At 39.5% G+C, this 27,305-nt stretch overlaps 1 long non-coding RNA gene, 1 other non-coding gene and 2 pseudogenes across 2 annotated transcripts; 2 read left to right on the forward strand and 2 right to left on the reverse strand.

Moving 5' to 3' along the window:
• Positions 1-2,989: 2,989 nt before the first annotated feature.
• LOC125888874 (uncharacterized) lies at positions 2,990-6,484 on the forward strand. Its single transcript, XR_007449371.1, has 5 exons — positions 2,990-3,279; positions 4,189-4,267; positions 4,478-4,523; positions 5,392-5,446; positions 6,219-6,484. It is a non-coding gene; the product is annotated as an uncharacterized LOC125888874 (long non-coding RNA).
• Positions 6,485-10,735: 4,251 nt separating this feature from the next.
• LOC125889573 (U2 spliceosomal RNA) lies at positions 10,736-10,853 on the reverse strand (annotated as a pseudogene).
• A 10,645-nt stretch (positions 10,854-21,498) lies between these two features.
• LOC125889572 (U2 spliceosomal RNA) lies at positions 21,499-21,609 on the reverse strand (annotated as a pseudogene).
• Positions 21,610-25,832: 4,223 nt separating this feature from the next.
• LOC125889589 (U2 spliceosomal RNA) lies at positions 25,833-26,025 on the forward strand. Its single transcript, XR_007449479.1, has one exon. It is a non-coding gene; the product is annotated as a U2 spliceosomal RNA (small nuclear RNA).
• The last annotated feature ends 1,280 nt before the right edge of the window (positions 26,026-27,305 follow it).

Genomic DNA, 27,305 nt, shown 5'->3' on the forward strand with positions numbered 1-27,305 from the left:
GCTTTTGTCAATCTATTATTCCATTTGACCAAGGGACGTAAAGGAAAACTCAGCCAAAATTTTAACAGACATTGACACTTGTGTGAAAACTCCTCTGAGAGTAATTTAACTAAAGAAGAAAAAAACAAAACATTTAATTTTATAGGGATACATGGCAAATCTCTCCCTCCTGCCTCTATGGGCTGATAGATTCTTCCTCTCTTTATATATTCATATCCATTCCAAAAGAAGTTAAAGATCATTGAAGTTTACTTTTTTCTCAGACTTGTTGGTAAACTGAAAATGTAGGCGAGGTGCAGTAAACTGGGTAGGATATCTGCCTTCACCACCAGCACTTTCCTTGTAAATGTCAATCGTCTTTGTTTCCATAAGCCTAATTTTTTGTTTACTTTGTCAATTTTTGCCTTCCAGTTTACCAAACCGTCATCTTTAAGCCTGTGGAACTTGACACCCAGTATATTAACAGGGCCAGTACATACTGACATCCCATGTGGACTTTCATTTCTATTTCTCCATGTACCTAAATATTTGATTTCTGATTTTGTTTTATTTATTTTTGAACCTGAGACCTCTGAGTACTCATCCATGGCACTTACAGCTTCAGCAAGACTTTGATCATCATTACAAAATAGAACTAAATCATCACAATATTGAGATAGTTTTACAGTTTCACCTCCAGGTAGTTTGATCCCCTTGATTCTTTCATTATTTCTAATTGCACATGCTAGTCGCTCAACATATAAAATATACAACAGAGCTGATAAGGCACATCCCTGTCTAACTCATTTGCCTTGGTTGATCAGCGGACTTAGGTTTTCATTTATGTTCACCCTGCTTCCCACATCGTTATACAAAGTTTTGATTATGTTGATGAAATTCTCACTGAAGCCAAACGTTTCAAGGGTGTTGAACATACAAACATAGTTCACCCTGTCAAAAGCTTTTTGCTGATCAATGGTCACTGAGATGGCAGACTGGTTTCTATCTTGCAGGTAGGCCATTATGTCTCTATACAGACTAATGTTCCATGAGATTTTTCTGCCCTTCATTCCACGTGTCTGGTCATTTTCAACTACATGCGGCATCACTTTTACCAGTCTATTTGTTTTAGCTTTACTTATGATTTTGTAGTCTATACAGAGCATTGTTATTGGTCTGTAATTTGACAGATCTTTGGGGTCGTCTTTTTTGTACAGCAGAGATATGATCCCCTCCCTCATTGATTGGCACATTCTCCCCATAGCAAGAATTTCTTTAACTACCTCAAGGAAATGAAGTCCTATCACATCCCAAAAATTAATATAGAATTTTTTTGACAGCCAGTCTATTCCTGGTGTTTTATTATCTTTCATTTCTTTTACTGCCCTGTATAGTTCCAACAATTCCACATCTTTTCCCAAGTCTTCAACCATTTCCATACACTGTAAAAAAAAAAATCCTAATTTTACGGTAAATAACTTTAAATTTTTACAGTAGTTTTCTGTATTTTAAAATTAGTATACAAAACTGTAAAATTACAGATATTTTCTGTAAATTAAGAACCCATCTGTTTTTTTAAAGTGTCATACCAGTAATGACAAACTATGTTTATTTCTCATTTTTTTACAGAAAATTTACTGTATTAATTATACATTATCTTTCTGTTTTCTTAAATTACAGTCAAATTTATGTAAAATAACAATAATTGTCTGTAATTAAACATGTAGCACATTATATTTATGGTTTATTTCTATACTAACAATCTAAAGTTTTTCTCTGTAAATTAACGATAAATCTTATTGTTTTTATATTCATATGTACTTTTACATTCAGTCTCTGTAATTAAACATGTAGCTTGTTATATTATGGTTTTTTTCTATACTAACAATCTAATGTTTTTCTCTGTAATTTAACAGTAAATCTTATTAGTTTTACATTTATATGTACTTTTACATTCAATGTCTAATTAAACATGTAGCTCGTTATATTAAGGTTTATTTCTGTACTAACAATCTAATGTTTTTCTCTGTAAATTAACAGTAGATCTTAGTTTTATATTTATATGTACTTTTATATTCAATCTCTGTAATTGAACATGTAGCTCGTTATATTAAAGTTTATTTCCGTATTAACAATCTAATGTTTTTCTCTGTAAATTAATGGTAAATCTTATTAATTTTATATTTAGCCTATATGTACTTTCACATTCAATGTCTGTAATTAAACATGTAGGTCATTATATTGTGTTTATTTCCATACTAACAATCTAATGTTTTTCTCTGTAAAGTCTAAGTTAGGGTTAGGGTTGTGATATTAGGGTGTAGAAAACATCTATCTGCGATAAGTTTCTACTTCGGGTGTGCTTCAGCCCACATGCCCAAAACTTGACAAAAAACAAGATATCATTAAAAGAAAACATTAACAGAGTGAGTAAAATATTTCTGGGTGGTGATACAGCATCCACAGCAATCCATACAAACGATAGAAAGCCTGGAAAGATCTCTGTAATAACTGACAAACAAAACATCATATGCAGTCATTCAACAGAGAAGGACGGAGGTTTCTCCATTTAATAGAGGATAGTAGTATATTTTAATCTGTTTTAGATTACTGGACAGGACTAATAAAAAAAAAATTGTATTCATACACTGCAATGAAAAAAACATTTGGACAATCAATTAAATATAACAGCCTATGCGATGAGGGATGTAGGGGAACGTTATTTAATTTATTTATTGGGGTAGTAGGTGTAGTAAGAGTACAGTAGATACTAACCTATGATTGATGATTTTGAGTTTCCTGTTATGGGCTCTTATTGTGAAGGGTGAAAAGCGGAAGTGGTATATGACTATATTGACTGGGAAAAAGGGGGAAGTCGTCCTTAAGTTACTGGAGCCTCCGTGTTTATTATTTTATAGTTTCACCAAGGCAGATATAAACCCTTGGCTAAACGGTAATGCAAAAATTTAGATGCCAACCGCCCTTAAACACAGAAGAAGAAGACAAAGAAGAAGAAGAAGAACTGCCCAATGACAACTCTGCGCGCCTTAATTTGAAAATACATCAGTTTGAATGACTGCTGCGGGACATCGGCGCGACTGCCCATCGAATAACGTTACCTAGATTAATAACTGGCTTATTTTACACCTGCTTGCTTATTTAGTGAGTCGTGGCTTGTCATTTTTAACGGAGAACAAAAAAAAAACTGGAATATGGAGACAACGGAAGGGTCCGGCGGGATCTGTTTCGTCTTCTAACTACATGAACTTCACCTTATTACTATTATTCTGGCGACATCAGGTAAGAAACCATTCCCTGTTATATTTTCTGTAAGTTGATAACCTAACAGAACGTTATTGTTTGTAATTTCATGTCAATTACTGTCTGTAACCGTCAGGATACTAGCTAAATTAGCTAACGTTAATGTTACAGGTAAGTTAACATTGAAGTTAGCTAACGTTATAACGTTAGCTTGTTGGCATGATTAATGCCAGCAAAACATAACGTTAATATTGAATGGAGAGTAGTCGGGAGGCTTTGCTTGTTCTGTTTGTAGGCAGCAATTCTTTGTAATGATATTAACATTACGTTACGTTACAGTTGGTTGTTGCTGAGTTAAGTTAACCTAACGTTAATTTACGACTCAGCTATAACGTAACGTTCAGCACTGTTGGTGAACGAATTTGAGATGTAAGCTTAAAGTAACGTTACTGTATAGCGCAAACCGTAATGGTCTTCGAAACGTTAGGGGGTTGATACAGACACAACTTAAGAATTTCATCAAAACTGTCATGCCGCTTTTTCATAAAATTGCCTTTTGGAGCTGTGTGTGTGTGTGTGTGTGTGTGTGTGTGTGAGAGAGAGAGAGAGAGAGAGAGAGAGAGAGAGTACATATATGTACTGTATATACATAATATATATACACACAGTATATATATATGTATGTGTCTATGTATGTACATATATGTACAGAGAGAGACATAATTGACAGATAGAGACAGAGCATGTGAAAGTATGTGTGTAAATGATTAATATAGATCATCCTGATGAGCTGGTTGGCACCTCTAGCACCCACTATGAGTGTGTGAATGGGTAAATGATAGACATGAATTTAGAGCACTTTGAGTGGTTGATAAGACGAGAAAGGTGTTATATAAGTACAGTCCATTTACCATATTCTTCACTGTGTCCAAACTGTATTTCACACAGTAAAGGGCCCCTTGCAGTGCATCACCTGTGAGATCACAAGAAGGCTGAAGAACCAGGACTGACAAGATATCACTGAATGGTGGGTGCATGATTAAACCCAGGGACAGATGGACAAACAGAGGCAAGACATACATTATTGGATTTGTTTCATGAAAGCAAGTTCAGATCAGTTACAATGAGAATGTTTTCTGTGAAGCTGTTGAGTAGTACTTTGCATGCTCATGTCTCCAACAGTAAGCCAGTGGTTGATAATGTTTGTGTATCTGTGTGTTTTCCCCTCATAATCCAGAAATTTTGGGAATGAAAAAGCTCCTGCCACAAGATCTTCAGAGCCAGTGAGTATTTATGTTATCCTGACATAAAGACAGTGATATCAAAATGTGGCAATATGCATTGTTGAAATGAAAAAATGTATTGTGGTATCAGCTCTTTTATTACTTCTGAATACCTCCAATAAAACCGGCAAACCTGCCTTGAGGGATGTCACTCACATTTTTTTATTTGCTCATTATTATTTATGATTATAAGCTATAACGTGTTACCACACTAACACTTACCATACAGTTTCATAAGAAATGGAAATACAGTGAAAATGGCATTGTTATGCATCCCTTTAAGCCTTTAAAATAAGCGAAAATATTTTTTTCAATCATACATTTTTTTCATTCAAGTTCTGTTCCAATAGGGCTGGACAATGTACCGATAATAGATCTTATTGTGATATGAGACTAGATATTGTTATGTTGTCAGATTTTTTAGATCATAATATTTTCCTGGGCTTAAAGTGATAGTTCAGTTTTTTTAAAGTGGGGTTGTATGATGTACAAATAGCCTCTAAGTATATTAGATGTAGTAGATTGCTCTCAAAATAATACCACAGTTTAAGTGTACGCCATGAATACTATTTTTTCCAGTGCATTAATTGGTCGGGAAAAAGTTTACCTGGAACTAACCGACTCACGTCATGTATTCCTCCACGCAGCCTGCGCGCTGAACTCGCCAGCTCTGTGTTGACTCATATTGTTGCAGCTCTATATGATACTGCTTGTGCTTGTCTTGGAGAAAGTTACAAAGATGTAATATAGTATTTGACACAGCCTTGTTATGTATGTGCAACTGCCTGGTTCATTATGAGTACAATTTACATTCTCACCTCCAACACTGATGACTGCTAATGATGAGAAACTTGCTTATATTTTTTAGGACAAGCATTGGAGCAGGGTTTACGGGGGAGAACAGGCACCCTAGACCATCATTGGTAAGTATCAACTGCAGATGTGACCACTATTCCAAAGCTTAGATTGTGATTGTGATATTTATTGAGTGTGGAGTGCACTGTGAGGCGCCTCCAAATACGTCATCTGCCTCCAGATAAAATTCAAATGTAATAGGCGGGTTTCAACCTGTAGAGGGCACTCCACATACAGATTTTAAAGGGATAGTTCAGGTTTTTGGACATGAAGTTGTGTGAAACACTGACCATCTGTAGCTCTGATGTGACGGTGTCACTACTGTCAACGAGCCTCCTGCTCTGAGAAATGGCCGTAGCTTACCGGAGAAAAAGTAATATTCGAACGTCATTTTTGAGCAATTTTGACAGCCCTAGTGTGAACCGTAGGTGAGCTTGAACATGACTCAGAGCTAAGAACCTGAGAATTCTGGCCTGAAAACATGGTGTAAATAAGTCAACTCTGCATGTTGGGGCTTTGGGAGATTTGGATTACACCAGACCAGACCTGGAGGCATTTTAAAAATGTTTTTCACATTTGAAATGTAGTCACTGTTTAATGCAATTGTTTGGGAAAATGCTACAACTGTGAAACTCCAGGAGTGTTTTTTGGACTAGAAACTTTTAACAGCATGAAAGAGCATGAAAGTGAGTAGATACTGACTGTATTTTCATGTAAAGTGAAATATTTCTTTAAGCATGTTAAAAGAAATGGTAAAAAAAAAACCTGAAATCCTACTTTTTACAGGAAGGACTTCTCAGCGAATCTTATTGTGTCCTTTTTCCCCCTTTTTCCTTGCAGATGCACAAAAGATCCAACTGATTGCTGCCAATTTGGAGGAGGATTCCTCGTTATCTGCCATATTGCACTGTCACTTCTGGTACAGATTCATTGACCTTTTGTGTTATGTTTTGTTTTTACTTAATGCACTGTATAGGTAGGATTCTAAATTAAAATATGCTTGTCCACAAATATTACCAAAACTACAGTTTACAGAACCCCCAAGGGTCAGGAGAATATTGTAGAAAATAATAGAAAATTGAACAGGAAAAAACAAGCTAAAAACAGCAGACCACCACCCTGTCAATGACTCTCCACCTGTTTCAAAGGTGAAATTATGAACTCATCATGATAGTAATGCTAACAGACAAAATAGAGACATGGAGAAATATAATTTTTAGTTTTCAGTACCTCCTGGGGGGCTCTGAAGAACTGTTTGTAAATAACTGGTTGATATTGTAAATTTACATCTGAATACTTTAAATAAACGGTTTTAGAATCAGTTGTGGTTTGTACTTTATTTGTAATTATGTTTCCCCTCCCCACTTTAATTGAAACTGAAAATCTTTAGATGTATCTACTTTGTATTTCTTAAGTATATTTTCAGTTGAGGATATTTCACAATAATCTTAAAGATTATATTTTATGAGGATTGGAAAAAAGTCTGCTATTAATCAGTGCAGTAGTTAAAATATTAAATTTGACAAAAAATTCTGTAATTCTACAAAAAACTGAATCATTGAATATTGGAGTTTGTACTTCTACAGTTTTTTGTTTTTTTTTTTTACATTATTTTACATCTAAACAAACACTGCAAGTTACAGATAATTTTAATCTGTTTTATGCAGTGTATTCAGACTTCTTACTTTGTTATTTTACAATCTTAAGCATGTGTTGGCACTTTATTGAAGGCGTTTGATTGTAATAATTTAGGAAAAATCTGTCAAATTATGGAATTTTCTGCAGAACCTTTAATGAAAATGTCTGTAAATGTAAGCATTTTTAGGATATTTTACTTTCATTTTACAGTTTTTGTTTGGCAGCCATTGCTGCCAGTCATTTGACTGCATTTTAAAGGTGTTTTGGGGTTTATTGAAGGTGTTTGATTATAATAATTTAGTAAAAATCTGTAAAATTACAGTATTTTTCTTCAGAAATTTTAGAATTGTCACTTTATTGAAGCTGTTTGATTGTAATAATTTTGCAAAAATCTGTAAAATAACACTATTTTTCTGCAGAAAAATTAAAATTATCACTCTATTGAAGGTGTCTGATTATAATAATTTAGTAAAAATCTGTAAAATAACGGTATTTTTCTGCAGAAATTTTAGAATTATCACTTTATTGAAAGTGTTTCATTATAATAATTTAGTAAAAATCTGTAAAATAACGGTATTTTTCTGCAGAAATTTTAGAATTATCACTTTATTGAAAGTGTTTCATTATAATAATTTAGTAAAAATCTGTAAAATAACAGTATTTTTCTGCAAAAACTTGAGAATTATCACTTTATTGAAAGTGTTTGATTATAATAATATAGTTTAAAAAATCTGTAAAATAACAGTATTTTTCTGCAGAAATTTTAGAATTATCACTTTATTGAAGGTGTTTAATTATAACAGTTAAGTAAAAATCTGTAAAATAACGGTATTTTCCTGCAGAACTTTTAATGACAATTTCTGTAAATTTAATGTTTTTGAACTTTATTTGAATTACAATATTTTACTTTTATTTGACGGTTTTTGTTTGGCAGCCGTAGCTGCCAGTCATTTACCGTTTTTTTACATAATTTTTTTTACAGTTTAGGAACCTTTTTATTTACATGTTGAAGCAGGAAGTTCTTTGATTTTTCATCATTTACCTTTTCATTTCTGAAATGATTTGCAAAGTGGTGTACTGCTATGTCAATCATTTCTTTTTTGGTGTTTACCATTTGACCTTGTTTGTCTGTTAGTTCTAATATTGTTCTCCTCTTCCCTTGCTCCTTTATTTGTTTAAAGAAATACGATGAACATTTTTCATCTTCCTCCCACCCCATCTGCTGACTTTTAAATGCGAATATTCTGGATTTTTCTTCAAATAGTTGACGTTGTTTCGTTAACAGTAATTTTAATGCTTGTTTGTCTGTCTTGTTTGTCTTGTTTCCATTAGCACTACTATACAGTTGTTCTATTTTCTTTTGTCTTTAGTAAAAATCCCTGTGTTTTTCTTTGTTTCTTTTTTAACAGAAGTCTCGAGTAAACATTTTAATTTTACATTTTGTGTTGTCCCACCATTCTGTCTTGTTTGGGTAAAAACACTGCAGTTCTACACAATCTTTGAAAAACTCCCTAAAGTCTTTGTTGAACGAACTGTCTCTTAGCAGAGTATTGTTAAATTTCCAGTATGATTTACCATATTTCTGAGCACAACTTTGACAAGAGACTGATAACACAGTATGGTCTGAGTAAAAAACAGGTCTGACACATGCAGCTTTCACTTTAAGAGACTCTGGTAAGAATATATAGTCTAGCCGGCTTTTGTCCCCTCTAGTATTTTCCCACGTATATCCCGGGTCACTCTTGTTAACTTTTCTATGTGCATCAATCAGACAGTAGTCTTTAATTAAATTTTTGACCTGTGAACAAGCTTTACCTTTATCCAGGTCGACATTCATGTCACCTGCCCAGATTATTGTTCTGTTTGTCATGAAAGCTGTATCCATGTCATTATACATTTCTTTCCTAGCCTTTGATTCTGTATTGGCATATGTATTTATGAGTCTAAATTTTTCCACCACCAAGACCCTGCCCTGGACCGGCGAGAAACTGCTCACTATTTTTATATCTCTCTTTCCACATAGAATACCCACCCCCAAGGAGCAGAGTCCACCCAAGCTCCATCTTGAATCTCCCTTCAACCATTCTCTCGAAAACTTTACAATGTCATTTTCATTTCTTAGATGTACTTCTTATATAAAGCAAAGAGAGAAATTCAGAGAGGCTAAATATGTAAATACTGCTGCTCTTTTAACTTTATACTGAAGCCCCCTGGCATTTGTAGTTATAATTTCTATTTTTGTAAATATAGGCTTCGTGTAGGTTTCTTTCGCTTTATTGAAAGGAGAAACAAAAAGAGCTCAGTTTTTTTGTTATAGTTGTTACTAAGGCAACTGTGAAGCGCTATCATTGAGCGTGGGCAGTGCAACAGATTCTTAAAAACTATTGCATTTTCTGCCTTTACCTGGGGGTCAAGTCTTTCGACAACAGGTGTGTTCAGAGACGTGGGGGTTTCGTCGTCCGACAAAGTCACGATCTCCGCCAATATTTCTGTGATGACATCTCCCAGCATAGCGTCTCTGATGTCGCCGGCTGCCCACGCAGTCTCTCTGTAGGTCCCTCCCCTTGTCAGCGTCTCTGCGGTGATGGTTCTCCTCTCGGTTCCTCCAGTGATCTCTGCCTTTGCCTGTTTCCTCAGTCCCCTCTGCTCTCGTGTCCATCCTTGTCGTGTTCTGGCGTTGTTTTCGGGCTTTCGTTTTTCTTTCGTTTTTGCCTGTGTCATCTCTTGTCACTCTGCACTGTCCAGTCCCCTCCACCGTCATCACTGCTGCGTGGGAACTCAGTTATTGTCGTTCCTGGTCTCTCGGTCCTCTCCCTCCTCTGTTCTCCATCTGTGGTAGCCTCGTCGGGACACACTGTTGCTGCTTCTCTCTCCGCCTCTATCTCCCGTTTGACTTCCTCAATGTCTCTGAGCGCATGGCCCTCCCTCAGGGGAACTATGTTGCCTTTTATTGCCCCGGCATATGAGGGCTTGGGGCAGTCTTTAGCCAAGTGCGTAGGTGAGTTGCACAGGCTACACCTTTTTGCTTCTCGGCAGTCTTTCATTGTGTGGCCAATGGTTTGACAATTTCTGCAACGGATTTGAGTACATGTTTCGGCTACATGCCCATGTGTGCTGCATTTTCGGCAGTACCTTGGTTGGCCTGCGTAGAGCAGGAAGCCTCAGTCTGCTTCTGTGGTGAAGGAAGCGGGAGGGTGGAGGTAGCCCTCATAGCTATTCTGGTCCTCTCTCAACTGCACTTTGAACTGTCTCTTTCCAGTCCATATGCCCAAGGCATCTTTGATCTAGTTTACTCCAGGTAGGACGGTCACGAACCGGTTTAGGAAGTACTTCATTGCTTCTTCAGACACCCATGGGTTGTATATGGACTGTGATAATGTGGTTGTTGTTTCTTGCAAGGGAGAAAAGCTCAAAGTTCTCCAGGCTAGACGCTGCTTCCTGGTTTGCCATATCGTGGGCCTCTTGCATTTTAGAGTTAGTGAGAAAGGACACATCATAGAAACCTTCAGTCTTGTTCTGTTGCAGGTAATGGATGTCATCTGGCCTCATCTTCAGGATGTCGAAAAGGATTTCTCCACCGAAACTCACATTGTCCATGATCTGATCCTGGGACTTCCATTTGAAACGTAACGTGTCCTTCAGTCCCGCCCTGATGTTGGCCGACTGGTTATTGGCCGATGTAGACATCGCCATGGCAAGAATGTAGTGCGCCAAAGATCGTAGGATCACTGGCCTATAGTGCACTCGTCTCACTGCACCCCATACACCGCACGGCTGCAATGAAACTGATAAGAACAGATACTACACTTGATTTTAGCCAAAAGGCTGAGAAGCGATACTGACTGCTGAGTGAAGTGGGAGACTCAGTCTCCTCATTGTGACTCTAGCTCGCGGTTCAATATGATTTTGATCGCTACAAAAACACACGGCAGACTGTGAACACAAAGTTTGACGTTTTATGACTGATGGGCAACAGGGCGTCGGTAGCGTTGTGGATAGTGCCGGCGCCCCATGTACAGAGGCGATGCCTTGCTGCAGCAGTCGCAGGTTCAACTCAAGCTTGCAACCCTTTGCTGCATGTCAACCCCCACTCTCTCTCTAACCCAATTTCAATCTGTCCTGTCCATTAAAGGCAAAAAGCCCAAAAAAATAATCTTTAAAAAGAAAAAAAATCTGTTCTTATCAGTTTAATATCTGATATGTCCCCTACCCGGGGACCAGTGTTGGGTAAGGGTTACTTTAAAAGTAATCAAAGTACGTTACTGCGTTACTTTCTAAAAAAAGTAACCAGTTACTTTACTGCGTTACTCCATGAGTAAAGTAACTCAGTTACTGTAAAAGTACTTCCAACGTTACTCCCTGAGAAAAATAACTCAAGCACTTTTAAAGCAGGCTACTTTTGAGTATTCTACATTTCCTATTGGGCAATGGACCACAGGGCGCTAAGCCTACATTTTTTGTCTCCAAAATTAAAGTTATGGACCACTTGCCCTTCACTGAGATCCAATTCTCCCATCACAGCCGTCACTTTGACCAGTAGAAACACAGAACGATCTGCTGCCGTAGACAACTGTATGACAACAACACCCCAGCGTTTTTAATATTTCCTCTAAGGATGTTACCACACAGAGTAAAAGGGGGAAATGATGGTGTGAAACAGCAGAGGCACTTTGTCAACCCGCTGAGTTAACGTTACTATCATTAGCATCAAGCTAGTAAACAATGGTACATCCTCACAGTCGGACATAAAGTAATAACATTAACAACAATAACATTTACTCACCACAACTGCAGAGGCTCCCAGCTTCATTTGAAACAAACTACATTATAGACGGTCGGTTATTTATTAATCCCTCTGTGTTTTTATATTTTTACTTTTTATCCGCTCCGTTGTCTTTGTAAAGTTAACATATCGCACCATTATTTCAAACTTAACACTTGTTTCAAATTAAAAGCCCCTTATAACCTCGGCTGAGAGAATCCCTCCATTTTCTAAATAGGCTTTTATTCTGAAACATTTGTCAGAACTTCCTGTGGAAGATACAGTAGCTTGATAGTTTACTTATGGCGCTTCAAATGTAGCTCCTGCCATCTGCTGACGCTTTTAGGTGACTACAACAATATGTCGGCTGGCACATGAACAGACACAGTTCTGGCAGTGACTCAAATAATAGTGAAAGTAATAAAAATAGGACAAGAATAACCCGATGACATCACACACGCCATGAAAGACGACCAGGGATAATTGGCGAGTACCAGTGTGTAGCATGTACCAGGCATAATGCAAGTCCTGAGTCTAAAATATGTCTGTCAGCGAGTCCTACTCCACGTATTTAGACTCCACCATAGACAAAAGGCCCGTTTCCACCGCAGGAACTTCGGGGTAATTTTACGGGGCCGGGGCTGTTGGTGCGTGTCTCCTCCAGGAACCACCCCCGCAGGACAGAGTTCCGGAACTTTTACGGGGGCTAAACAAGTCCCTGCCTCGGAGTAGGTACTCAGAACGGCCCCGAAAGACTCCTGGCTGGGGCTTGGGGATTACTTGGTGCTAATTGGATTGGATATACTCAAGGAGGGATGTGACGTCAACAGAAAGAAACAAAATAACCGGCATTTTTAATACTCAGCAGACAAGGATTAGCTTGTTCGTATAGCCTAGCTTTCGCCGCCATATAAAAAAACTCACTAAATGGCCCGTGAAAAAAATATTCTTTCCAGCAGATATCTTAGTTACAACATGACTGAGCTAGCAAAGCAGTTTTGTGTTGATATGTGTGTTATTTATTCAGTTTTGGGAAATCACGATGTCTAGAAAGCATCAGCTGACAGGGACAGCTAACAGCAGCAGCAAAGCTAACATCAGGACGTCATCTGTTAAAGGGCCAGTGTGTAAAATGGGTTGAAAACAGTGACATCAGTGGTCAAATTCTAGATTGCAGGGCTCACTCACTCGCCCCTCCCGTCGGGTAAATGACGGTGGCCTCGTAGGGACAAAAAGCCTTGCGCACGACTTTTTCAGGAGTAGGTCTATCTAGCGACGAGGTGAATGTTTATTTAGAAATCTAAGCCATGTTACGATATTGTAATGAATCCCTTACGAGCAGGAGACCAGAGGAGCGTTCGGGAAAAAGGTCCATTTATTTGAGCACTCCAGAAACTCCGGTAACACTCCAGGGGGTAAAAGACTCCGTCCCAAACTCTGACTCTTCTAGCGTAACAGACACACTTCATAACTTTACACACATACTTGTTTACCATACTGAGTGGGGACTCCCATCCCCTCTCTGCTCCACCAATCTCCAGCCCGCACACTGACTGACAGCGTAGCCGGTAAACAGAGCTCAGCTGTTTATTTAGCCTAGCGATATCTCCGGACTATAGTAGCTGCAATGGACGACTTTGAACGCGATTTTGAAGAGTTTCTTGTAGCGGACACAGACCCAGAGCCATACCTGTTTGAGCCGGAGCATACAGATGAGGAACTCCATGTGTTTGATGCTGAGTGGGCGAGAAGAGAGGCTGAATGCACAGAATGGGATTCGGTGCTACTGCTACCATCATTGGGGTGATATATCATCAGGAGGAAAAGCGCCGCAGAGAGTGCATCACAAGGAGTGAAGTTGCGTCTTCTTTTCCTCGCAGATGACATTCAGGTTCATTCTCTCCTGTTGCATGGTAAGTGTGGTCCATTCGCAAACTTTATAACTAAAAAAACTTTTCACTACTCTTTATCAACGAACTACTAACACTCTCTGCTGTTTCCTCCTCCTTCTTCCTTCCTTCCGCTGTCTTCGTTGGTTCATTTATACACGCGAAACGTGTTCTCTGGCTGGCTGGATTGTCCGCTCGGGCTGCCTTACATACATGGCGGCGCAAGATGGCGACCTCTCTAAAGCAAGGCCCTTGCTATATATATATATATATATATATATATATATATATATATATATATATATAAGCATAATTATAAGGCTACGAAAACCAAACGAATTTTATTTTATCGCGATTATACACTTGTATAAACATATTAATGGGTAAAAGATTCAGATTCAGACTGACAATAAACCATGCCAAATATTACACACTGGCCCTTTAAGAGAGCTCCTAAGGTGAAAAACTGTTAAGAGGAGGGAGGAGGACTTTTAAGAAGCCTAAGAGTGTCTTAAACAGAGAAGATGATGGAAAGACAGAGAGGAAGGAGAGATATTCTCCGTATATTGCACAACAGTGATTTAATAAGACGCTACCGGCTTGATCGTGCAGGGATAATGTTTGTGGTTGACCTCATCAGGGATGAGCTTACTTTTCCCACCCAGCGTAGTAACGCTATTACGCTATGAGCACATAAAATTCTATAACATTCATACAATTATTAATATCCAAGTAAGAGATGTCAGCAGCCATAGCCTAAATGGTAGGCTACAGCACTCACCTGTTTGAGAAGAACTTCGCTTGTGTGCTGCAATCTCCGCTTTGGCTTTGGATTGCAGCACGTACCTCAGGGGATGGGTCAAATGCAGAGAACAAATTTCACACACTCAGGTGTGTGACAATCAGGTGGACTTTAATTTTAAATTACCGTAGGCCTCGATGCTGCACTGATGGTCCTGCAGCGCACTCACTCACCTCAGCTATTTTTGGATCGAGCAACTGGGTGATTTATTCATGTGTAGTAATGATTATGCCTACTGATTAAACGCACGTGTCATTTTCAATTTTTTTATTAACAGAAATTAGACTGATGTTTGTATCAAAATAGGCTATATATCATGAATTACTAGAAAACAAATACATTCTATGTCAAATCAAGATGTTCAGCAGCAGTGAGCACCCCCATATAGTCAGAATGGTACGGTCTTGTTTCATAACCACATTTTGCGACGATTCGACGGCGAGACTGGCAGTCGAATCAGACTTCTCCGAATCGAATCATCAAATCATCGACTATTCGGGGTCACCCCTACACTAAACACAAAAAAAAACTAAAGAACTCATAATTGATTTCAGGAAGCGCAGCAGGGAACATCTTCCACTATTCATAGGGGATGAATGTGTGAATAGGGTTCAGAACTTCAGATTTCTTGGTATCCACATCTCCAATAACCTCACCTGGTCTGTCAATACCACGGCTGCGGTGAAAAGGGCTCAACAATGTCTGCATTTCCTGAGGCTTCTGAGAAGGGATGGTCTGAATACACAGCTGCTGGTGGTATTCTACCGTTCTGCCACTGAAGGCATTCTGGTGTACTGCATCACAGTCTGGCATGCTGGCTGTTCTGCGATGGACAGGAAGTCTCTGCAGAGGATAATAAAAACTGCCCAAAAAATCATCGGCTGTTCTCTCCCCTCCCTTGATGACATCACCAGTAGCCGCTATCTCAGCAGAGCCTCAACCATCATCACAGACTGTACACATCCTGGTCACCATCTGTTCCACCTTCTGCCCTCTGGGAGGCGCTACAGATCTCTCAAAACCCGGACTACCAGATTCAATCACAGCTTTCTTCCGACAGCAATACGCACCCTGAACGGACTCAATAACACACACACCACACACCACTAATGCTCCTTCCGTGCAATACAAATAATTGACTCTTGTTCTCCATGTGCAATATTCTTGTTTTATTGATTGATTTTATCTATTTATTTATTTATCTATGTATGTATGATTTGAGATGAGATATGTGAATCTGGCACCTAACAGAGCAGCACTTTTAATTTCGTTGGATTGTTCTCAATTTAATGACAGTAAAGGCACTTTGACTTTGACTATGCTTTTACACACAGTGCTCAATAGAGTGTAGGAAAGACAGCTGGAGAATTATTGACTGCTGCTCTCATTGCATAGCTCTGCATTAAAGTTTAGTGAGAAAACACCTGTGTCATAGTGGATGGGAAACAAAGGATTGGATCTGGCTCATTATAACCAAAATCGATTAGTGTAAAAATGCCTAGATCGGCCATTATAACATTAAGATTGGATTGGGTCCTCCCTTTTAGTTATATTAATGAGAGCAATCGAGTCATTTTAAATTTAGTATTGAAAGAAGACAATTTTCTTCTCTATTCAGATGCTGGGGATAGCATTTCAACAGAAAGCAGCGACTTGGAGTTGCTGCCTGCTGCTCCAGTGCCTCAGGTGACACCATGTAAGTTTCACATGATGGCCTCTCGCAATTATTGACACTGGCTTAATTTTAAATTGTTCTTTGCATAAGGTACAATATGTGAATAAGTGTATTGCTTGTTGTTCAACTGTAATTTGTGCTTTGTCAAAATAAAGGAAAGTTTGAGTAATGTAATCAAAGAATTGGCATGTGGGTTTCTGTAGAAGGGTAAACCTTTTCAGTGTACCATAAAAGTAATACTTTATTTCAGTGATCGCAATGGCAAGATGGTGTACATGCAAAAGTTATGCTTTTCATTTAACTCCAATGTCTCATGCAAAAAAATGTATACTTGCTGAAAATATATTGTAATTAATTACTTTCCACATTGTGCTTATACTATAGTGAGGAGATCCCCAAGGAAACGGTTAAGCCAGCAGCCAACCACTTCCTTGTTGACATCACCAAGGAAGAAGGTGGCTGTTGGCTTGCCTGGGAGGACATTACCAAGGAAGAGGGGGAGCCAGAGGCCACCGACCTATTCCCTTGATTCTGCCACAAAGTCGCAGAAGAAGACGACGAAGACGGCAGGTAAGCCTAAAAAACATGCAGCATCAAAATTCTTAACCACATTGTCTATATTCTGAAAAGTTGAGGCAATGTTTTCATAATTGCTCTGTTTTATTCCTCTCCTTTCAAGTAAATCGAGCACCAGCCTTCCCAATGTCTGAAGAAAGTAAGTATAGCCATGCATATACAATTAGTTTAATAACTGTATAAAAATTTAATGTTTTTGAAATGATTGCATCAATAACAAGATCTCCTCCCATCTGTTGTCTGTTACATCCTTATATTGTATTCAAGTGCTAACAACTAGAATATTGAATTACCGTATTTCCTCAAATAGTAGTCGGGGCCTTTATTTACACAGCTGCCCAGTATACCCGGCATTTATTTCTAAATCCCTCCGTTTTTTTTTTTTACACATTAGCGACTAAGCTCATCATTCAGTAGCTCATTTTCATCTTTCTCACGTGCTGTTCTTCTCGCTGCGTGGTCGGACCTGGGTCTCTGTCTCTGTTGTGCACGCCGTAGCACTTCACTCCCATTCAGGTCTATCAGAGCATTTTCACAGCGTGCGCTGCGGTAAGAGCAGAGACCTGCCGTCCGACAGTGCAAGGCTGTCCCTCTCTGAAGCAGAGGATGAGGTCAGCTCCACTCCCGTCAGTCTTCACAGACGGTCCACAAAAGTTGAGAGTGTTTCTGATCATATCCTTGTCAGTTTGTTCTAGGCGGCAGATTTTTTTTATTTTTTTTTGACCCGGCCTGTATTTGGGGCCGGCGTTTATTTGTTCATGTAAACAGCGCCCCCGGCCATTATGAGACCCGGCTATTAATTGAATACTGGCTATTATTTGAGGAAATACAGTAAGACACAAATTTTAGTTGTAATAAGATGCATTTTCTTTTCAGAATTTCAACGAAAAGTCTTCAAGAAGCTCCTGGAAATTGAGGACATCCTGAAGGAGCTTCGGGGCCAAAGGATATCCCATATATCCCTTCATAGGATGGACTCCATCAGGGAGTTTCTGGAGTTTGAAGAGAAAGTGGAGTCCAACCCTACCTTTAAGGACCAATTGGTATTGCCATTTATCATCACACTCTTCATTCTTTGTGGACCCAGAAGAATTGTAAATAATTTGAATAATGTTGAGGTTGTCTCTTAAAGGAACAACATCAACTGACTTTAAACACTGATATACACAGATTTCCTATCTGGCCAGTGTAGGAGGGAAATCCTTGATCGACTGTGTCCACAAGGTTTTGGATCGGTATGTACAAGTGATCAGATTTAAGCACAGAACATTTCTTAACCTGAAATGTGTTGGGAGGTTAAGATAGTGGTAACAGTTAGTCATCAAGGAGACAGATGACTGATATTTTCAGTAAAAATGAATGTCCTGGAAGACGCAGACTGGTGCAGGTCAACATTGACAATTTATTTGATGTGTTTTGACTTGCAGTCAGTTAGGGATGGGCAGAGCAAATTCAATTTTGATATGTTTCTTATTACTATTAATTCTATTTTACTTGTAAATATTATACATAGGATAATAAGTTGATTCAAAAAAGTAACTCTCTAAGTATTTATTAATTTCAGGATTTGAACTCATTTTTCCTACAATTTGCTGATCCAATCTAAAATGACTGCGCAGGAATTCTGAGACAGTGGCAGAAAACTTTAAACCCTTGATAATACATGAAATTCCGATGTTCAATATGCAAACTGAATAAAAACAATACTACATGAAAACTCTGCTTCACCATCATTTTCCCAGTTATTGCCTCTTGTTCTGAGTTTGATATTGTTTGTCTTTTTTCTATTTCAGATTGTTCACCAACAGCCTAATGGCTGGAATGAACATGAGGGGGACAGGGGTAAAGATGGCCTTTCAGCCAACAGCTTTACATGCAGCTGTCGTAGGTAATTACAACATTGTTATTAATGTTTTTTACTGTCCTAGAATTAAAGTTTTCAAAGTCTGACAGTGTTATTGATTTTGTATTACAGATGCTATCAAATGCTGGGACAAGTCCGCAACCGACAATAGCATAAATGCTATTGTCGCAGGTTACTTGAAGCATGCACCAGGAAGGTCTGGTGGAGGGGGTTATAACAAAAGAAACCCGGCTAACAATGTGGCATATGATACCCCTTGAATCTCATCACTCGCAACCCTCTCCCCTCCCCATAACACCGGAGCCAAATGATTAATATGTAAATAAAGGTTTTACAGTTAAATAATAAAGTTGTACAGTTTTACAATGTTAAGGTTAAAGTTTTAAAATAGTTTTTTTCGTTCAATATTTTTACACACGCAAGTGAGTGGTTTTAATTGAATTTGTAAAGTTTTGTTTATTTATTTCATTAGTGTTTTCAATTTGTGTCATTTGTGTCTTTAAATTGTTCAATATTGTTTTTATTAAATATATATTTCAAAATATTGGACTGAAATTACTGAAACGCTGCATTTTGTAAAAGACAATGTCTATTTGTGATCACGTATTGCTAAATTGCCTTAAATTGGACAATGATAGTCTTTGCAAAATGCAAAATTTGATTTGGCACTTTTCTCTCGCTCTGGATGTTTAAATATGATGCGATGACGGCTTTTCAGCAACGTTCAGGAATGGGCCAGATCACAGCTGAATAGGGGGACATTTGGACGTCATTTTCAGGACGTGGTCACCAAGACGTCCTCTCGACGACATAAATTGGACGGTTATGTGGTCGGTTAGGGTCATTAAAAAGCCGTCAAGGTGACGTCTTGGTAAGGACGTCCTGGAAATGACGTCTAAAACATCACCTATTTGGCCGTGATTTAGACTAGTCCGGAACGTCACCGAATGACGTCAACACAACGTTAACCGGACGTCATTTGGCTTGCTGGGTAGCCACGGTTCCCACCAATGGTGAAGACAGCTGGGGGGTGGCAAAACTCATCGTATCCACTGGCTTCCTCTTTCAGCTGGACACGGAACTGCCTTTTTCTAGTCCAGATACCCGAGGCATCCTTTATTTCTTTAATGCCAGGTAGGACTGTTGCATATCTCCCAAGGAAAAATCCTATGGTCTCTTCGCTCACCCATGGGTTGTACATGTGGACGGTCACAACACGATAGTTGTTTCGGAACAAGGATGTGACTTGAAAGGGTTTCAGTAGTGATATTACAGCTGATACTGCAGTCCCGAGGCCTGTGTCGAGCAAAGGGGGCGTGTCCAAATGAAGCCCGTGTCAAAGCCCGTATTGTTTTTCAGGATATCACATGACCAAAGACAAACGAGGCCCCGTTTCTCTGGAATCACGTGACTGCCTCGTTTTGTGATTCGAGTCGGGAAATACATGAAGTGTTTTGCATGATCCGAGGTGATTCTGAAGATCGTTAAGTGCAGAGGACTGAGTGACCCAGTCACACAAGTACTCCAACCTTTTGTGGACACACACATACACACGTATACATATATATATGTGTGTGTGTGTGTTTATGCACCTTATTGATATACCACGTTCAGGATAGATTCATTTCATCTGGCTTTACAATACCTCATAGGGAGGTTCTGACGTAATCATCATCATTAAGCATCATTATGTGTATGCCAGATCCACTGAGGTAGCCCACATGTAATATCACAGTAGGACTGCTGTACATCAAATGACCAGCAGATGTCAGTACTCCTAAATGAGCTGTTAAATGGGGCTTTGTGTGATTGGCCTTTTGGCGAAGCAATCCGCCTGAAAGATTCGACACATTCACGGGGCTTCATCACACCATCACTAGGTTTCAGTGCTGGGCTGGCTTGTTGGGCAACTAAGCCACGTACCTCCTCCATTTGTGCACTTGAGTTGAATGTGACGTTGTAGTATCCACTTGTCAAGTTTTGTTGTAGGCAAAAGATGTCTTCTGGTCTTAAACTCAGGGCTTCGAAGAGCACATTCTTCCCAAACAAGACTCTGTCAGGTACTTCTTTGTCTTTTGTCTCAAATCTCAACCTGTTCTTCAGCTTCAGTCCAGCTGATTTCTCTGCCGACTTCAGTATGGCCAGAGATATTGGATGAAGTGAGATACCCAACTCAGCTCACTTCCTGATTCAGTGATGTCAGCGCCACGCCCCCGTAGGAGACTTGCGGCAGCTCTGAATGTATTGTCGTCAATGAGGAAAATGAACGTGATCACAATTTATGGTTAATTCTTTCGCCCTATAGTCACGAAAGTAAATATTGGGTTCGTTTTCCACAAGCCACACATCTTCCCAAAATTCTGACTCTAAAGCTGCATTTTTCATCTGCACAGATCAAGAGAAAGTTAACTTTGTTTGAGCCCTGTCCGTCTCAGAAAACAAGTTCTCGTGAGATCTTGTGATCTTGATAAACAGGCGGTAAAATCACAGTTAGCTTACAAACAGTTATTTACCGCTAGTAATAAATAAAAAATGCCCAAGCTTTGTGCAACAATAGGCTGCAGTAATAGGAAGAATGTATTTTCATTCCACCTGCTTCTTGATCCGCATACACAGACATCCACAGAGCCTCTGTTCAACACGGTGGTGGGGAGGGGGGGGGGGGGGTTGAGGGAGAACAGGCTCTGATTGGAGGGAGAGCTAACCACGCCCACATAGGAGACAGGAAGAGTAACCGTTTTCTTAACATTGGATAAGGCTACAGTTGGGTATCTCCCTTCATCCAGTATCTCTGGTATGGCCAATGCCGCCATCGCCACTCAGGAGTTGTGTTGGGATGCGTTTTTATCTGCTCTGAGCCACCCGGCTGAAAAGCAAGAAAACTTAATGCCGTCCCATACACCGCACGACTGACAATAAGTCGCAGTAACTGATTTGTGATATTGTGCTTTATAAATAAAACTGATTGATTGAAATTGAAGAACAGATACTACACTTCATCTTAGCCAAAAGGCCAAGAAGCGAAATGTGTGGCCGGTTTGCACGCTAGCATGGCGAGGGAAGGGGGTCGGGGCGAGGGCACTTGCATGGTCTGCTTTGGACAGGTTGGGGGGGTGTGCGCGGTTCCTGGGGGTGCTGCGGTGCCGGCTCGGTGCATGGAGTGGACAGGGCGGGCCCCTTTTCCATCTACCTGTTCCGGGGGTCAGTTTGGTGTATGGTCCGCAGGTAGGGCACGTATCAGATATTGGACTGATAACAGATTTTTTTTCTTTTGAAATTTTTTTATTGACACTTACAGTACAGGCCAAAAGTTTGGACACACCTTCTCATTCAATGCGTTTTCTTTATTTTCATGACTATTTACATTGTAGATTCTCACTGAAGGCATCAAAACTATGAATGAACACATGTGGAGTTATGTACTTAACAAAAAAGGTGAAATAACTGAAAACATGTTTTATATTCTAGTTTCTTCAAAATAGCCACCCTTTACTCTGATTGCTGCTTTGCACACTCTTGGCATTCTCTCGATGAGCTTCAAGAGGTAGTCACCTGAAATGGTTTTCCAACAGTCTTGAAGGAGTTCCCAGAGGTGTTTAGCACTTGTTGGCCCCTTTGCCTTCACTCTGCGGTCCAGCTCACCCCAAACCATCTCGATTGAGTTCAGGTCCGGTGACTGTGGAGGCCAGGTCATCTGCCGCAGCACTCCATCACTCTCCTTCTTGGTCAAATAGCCCTTACACAGCCTGGAGGTGTGTTTGGGGTCATTGTCTTGTTGAAAAATAAATGATCGTCCAACTAAACGCAAACCGGATGGGATGGCATGTCGCTGCAGGATGCTGTGGTAGCCATGCTGGTTCAGTGTGCCTTCAATTTTGAATAAATCCCCAACAGTGTCACCAGCAAAACACCCCCCACACCATCACACCTCCTCCTCCATGCTTCACAGTGGGAACCAGGCATGTGGAATCCATCCGTTCACCTTTTCTGCGTCTCACAAAGACACGGCGGTTGGAACCAAAGATCTCAAATTTGGACTCATCAGACCAAAGCACAGATTTCCATTGGTCTAAAGTCCATTCCTTGTGTTTCTTGGCCCAAACAAATCTCTTCTGCTTGTTGCCTCTCCTTAGCAGTGGTTTCCTAGCAGCTATTTGACCATGAAGGCCTGATTCACGCAGTCTCCTCTTAACAGTTGTTCTAGAGATGGGTCTGCTGCTAGAACTCTGTGTGGCATTCATCTGGTCTCTGATCTGAGCTGCTGTTAACTTGCCATTTCTGAGGCTGGTGACTCGGATGAACTTATCCTCAGAAGCAGAGGTGACTCTTGGTCTTCCTTTCCTGGCTCGGTCCTCATGTGTGCCAGTTTAGTTGTAGCGCTTGATGGTTTTGCGACTCCACTTGGGACACATTTAAAGTTTTGCAATTTTCGGACTGACTGACCTTCATTTCTTAAAGTAATGATGGCCACTCGTTTTTCTTTAGTTAGCTGATTGGTTCTTGCCATAATATGAATTTTAACAGTTGTCCAATAGGGCTGTCGGCTGTGTATTAACCTGACTTCTGCATAACACAACTGATGGTCCCAACCCCATTGATAAAGCAAGAAATTCCACTAATTAACCCTGATAAGGCACACCTGTGAAGTGGAAACCATTTCAGGTGACTACCTCTTGAAGCTCATCGAGAGAATGCCAAGAGTGTGCAAAGCAGTAATCAGAGCAAAGGGTGGCTATTTTGAAGAAACTAGAATATAAAACATGTTTTCAGTTATTTCACCTTTTTTTGTTAAGTACATAACTCCACATGTGTTCATTCATAGTTTCGATGCCTTCAGTGAGAATCTACAATGTAAATAGTCATGAAAATAAAGAAAATGCTTTGAATGAGAAGGTGTGTCCAAACTTTTGGCCTGTACTGTATATCAAACATTTTTCATAAGCCTTCAAATGTTTAAGGCATACAATTTTATGTTATAAAAGTGACAAAACAATGATAAATAATGTAATCTGTAAAAACCAATCTTAAAAGAATAAAAAAAAAAAACCTTTTAAGAAATATTACAGATAAAATTGTCACAAATTGAAGGTTTACATAAAAGTGTTTCTTCAATGAATGTCCAATGAGTCGAGTGTCCACAATAAAAGTCTTTAAAAGGGAAAAAATAAATAAATCTGTTCTTATCGGTTTAATATCTGATACATGATATTATATACCTGGTCAAATGGGAGAACCTTCTCCCTTATAGATTTCCTGTTCACCACACGAGGAGAGTAGTGGGAGGACATCAAATGCAAAACAAAAAAGTTTTTCATGGCCGAAGGCAAAAAAGCAGCAGCAAAGAAACAAACTCTCCAAAAAAGGCTGCAGGCTAAGTTGCAACGTTACTACCTCCTTTCTCTGTCTGGTTTTGAGGTAAATGAGGAGATAGCAAAACTCAAAAAAGACATGATGTTGTATAATGAAAAGAGTAGAGGGGTCCTCACAAGAAGCAGGGTTCAACACTTAGAAGAAAATGAAAAGTGTACCCGTTACTTTTTCAACAAACTGTCCAGATCCAGACATTGTATTGAAGCCGTGTTAGATAGAGAGGGGAAGGAAGTGAGTGACCAACAAGATGTACTTGGGGTTGTCAGGTCTTTCTACCATGATCTCTATCAAGATAGCACCATATCTGAACAGTCAATTAGTTTCTTTCTGTCACACTTAACAACAAAACTCAACAATACAGATAGAGAATTTCTTGAGAGGGACTTGACAATCAATGAGTTAACAAAAGCTATGCAGAGCATGCGGAGTAATAAATCTTCTGGTCTGGACGGTCTACCCAAAGAGTATTATAGCACCTTTTGGGACCAGCTTAAAGATCCTCTACTACAAGTTTTTAACGAGAGTTTCTCTAGTGACCACTCCAAAGTGGAATGTACTATATTACTTAGAAATGATGGCAAAACAAGTGGAAGGCCGTGGAAACTAAATGTGTCCTTGCTCCAAAATTCAAATGTGGTTGCGAAGTTCAGAGTAAAGTTAAAACTATGGTCATCATTACAGTTCACATTTAACTCTGTGGGAGACTGGTGGGAAGATCTCAAAAGTAGGGCTATGAATTTTTTTAAAATAGAGGGTAAGAGAATAGCAATGGAAAAACGCTTATATTGCAAAAGAAAGCAAGCAAAACTACAGCGTTTATATACAATGGCTCATGCAGGGTTTGATGTGGCAGAGGAGATAATTAAACTCAAGAAGGAGATGACGAGTCTCTCTGCTGAGGCTACTAAAGGTCTCTTATTACGTAGTAGGGTCCATCATATCGAAAATAATGAAAAATGCTCTAGATATTTTTTTCAGAAAGTCGCTAGTAGCAAAACCACCATAGATTCATTGCTGGATGAAAACAGGAAAGATCTAATGAATATTACAGACATTCTCTACAAACCTTTTACTCAGATTTGTATAAAGAAGAACAGATAGATCCTAGAATTCTTCACAGCCTTTTGAGTAAAGTGGATACAGGTGGGGATGAAAGTTTTGATATGCTTGATAAGGACTTAACTGTTAATGAACTGTCAAAAGCCTTGGAGAGTATGGAAAACAATAGAGCACCTGGGGCCGATGGGTTACCCAAGGAGTTTTATGTAACCTTTTGGGAAGAACTGAAAGTCCCTCTCCTCAATGTGTTTAATGAAAGCCCGCAGAATGGTAGCTTACCACAATCATTAAGAACGGGTATCATTTCCTTATTGTTTAAAAAAGGTGATAAAAAAGAGATAAAGAACTGGCGCCCTCTTACTCTGCTGGGGGTGGACAGGAAAATCCTTGCCAAAGCTCTCTTTTTTCGCTTGGCAGGGCAGGTAGTAAAAGAGGATCAAACATGTGCAGTACCAGGTAGGAGCACGAGTGACAACCTTGCACTAGTTAGAGACTCTTACCTTTATGCAGCAGACCGCGGTTTGCCACTATGCATTTTGGTTTGTTTTGTAACTATGTGGACTGGAGTAAACATGAACACCCAATGATTTTGAATATGATCGGCAAAACCCTTTTGGAATAGCCTTATTTATTTATTTTTACTTTTTTTAATTTACTTATTTCATGCATGCTGTATGTTGCAATGGTTTTCTTACTAATTTTGCACTTATAGAGTGTGTTTATTATTTCATTTTGCCTTTGAGTGTAGTGTTTATTCTGTTTTCCTTATATTTACTACCTGTTCGTGTTCATTGTCTTGGTGCCATGGAAATGGTATATATATACTTTGAATATGTTGAAATTAAAAAAAAAAATAAAATCTGTTCTTATCAGTTTAATATCTGATACGTCCCCTACCCGGGGACCATATATTAAATTGCTTTTTGGAACAGGGAGATGGAAAAGGGGCTTGCCCCGTCCACTCCACGCATCGACCTGGTATTGCAGCACTTCCAGGAACGGTGCGCCCCCCCCCTCCCTTAACGTGTTGAAAGCAGACCATGTAGGTGCCCTCGCCTTGCTTTCTTGTTCTCGCCATGCTAGTGTGCAAATTGCGTATGTGTTGACTGAGCCCCTCTACCAGGTGCGCGTTTCTAATAGTCATGCGCTATGACATCATTTGCACACTTGCCCAACTTCTCTTTTTGGAACTTTGGCCCTGTTTGAACTTTTCGTCTGCACTTTCCTTTTGAGGCGTGTTATATGCATCTCACTGTAAAATGAACTGAACCGGTACCTGTTGAGTGAGACCACTAGCTGCCAGTTCAGTCAGATGAATAGATCCATTCCCCCAACGTGAAAATCCACTCTGCATAATTTCTGCCGCTGTTTGCCACAGTCGGGTCTGTGCCCACATGTCAAAAGAAAGGCAAACACTCTTCACGTGGTTGCGCTTTATTTATAATATTATTTTCTTCTTTCCTTTAGTTTCAAACAGAGAAGCATGCGGATATATTTTTTTAACAAAGTGTTGTTCACACTCCAGACCAATAGGTGGCAGCAGCGGGCGGATCACGCCGTGTCTCTCATGTGAGGAGACTGGCCTGTTTTTTAGTCTTTCCGCTGATTTTTTTCCTTTTAAATGCAGATCAAACAACACTTGATTGCAGTGTCATTTATCTTTGTCTGGTGTCAACTCACGTAGGTTTTTATTGGAGATTAATGGACAGCCTGGCCATGTTAGCTTAGCTTTTACTATGCATATAGCCTAACACACAAGTGACCACACCAAAAAGTGGACTGCAACAACCACAGAACAAAATGGTCACAATGTAATCAACCACTACACAAATGTTGCTAACTTACACCTAAGCAGCAACCCACAAGTGACCCAACAAATGTGGAGTGCAGTGACCACAACCCTCACGGTCACAAACTACAAGTTAGGCATACTGCACAAGTATTTATCACAGCTACACAAAACAGTGACCAAACTGAAATTAGTCGTCTCAAATAAAACAAAATCACAATCAAGGTGCTCTGCAAAGTGCAAAAAAATGAGGAACAAGCTGTTGAGGCACCCCAAACCTGACCTGCCTACCAAGACAGCTAACTAACCTAGCTAGTCTTCAGTGGCCTGCTGAGCTCGAGGCGGCTTTAAACGCTAAACTCAGTTCATCACAGAAGACCAAAGAAATAGCCAACTGTAATACACTGAAGCGTGCCCCCACTCAGGATTACCACCAAAAATAAAAAAGGCAAAATAACAAAGTGGCAGAGTACCCTGCCTGGTGACTACCTAGTCAGGGTGCT

The sequence above is a fragment of the Epinephelus fuscoguttatus genome, linkage group LG5 (genome assembly GCF_011397635.1).
Source record: "Epinephelus fuscoguttatus linkage group LG5, E.fuscoguttatus.final_Chr_v1".
NCBI classification, from domain to species: domain Eukaryota; kingdom Metazoa; phylum Chordata; class Actinopteri; order Perciformes; family Serranidae; genus Epinephelus; species Epinephelus fuscoguttatus.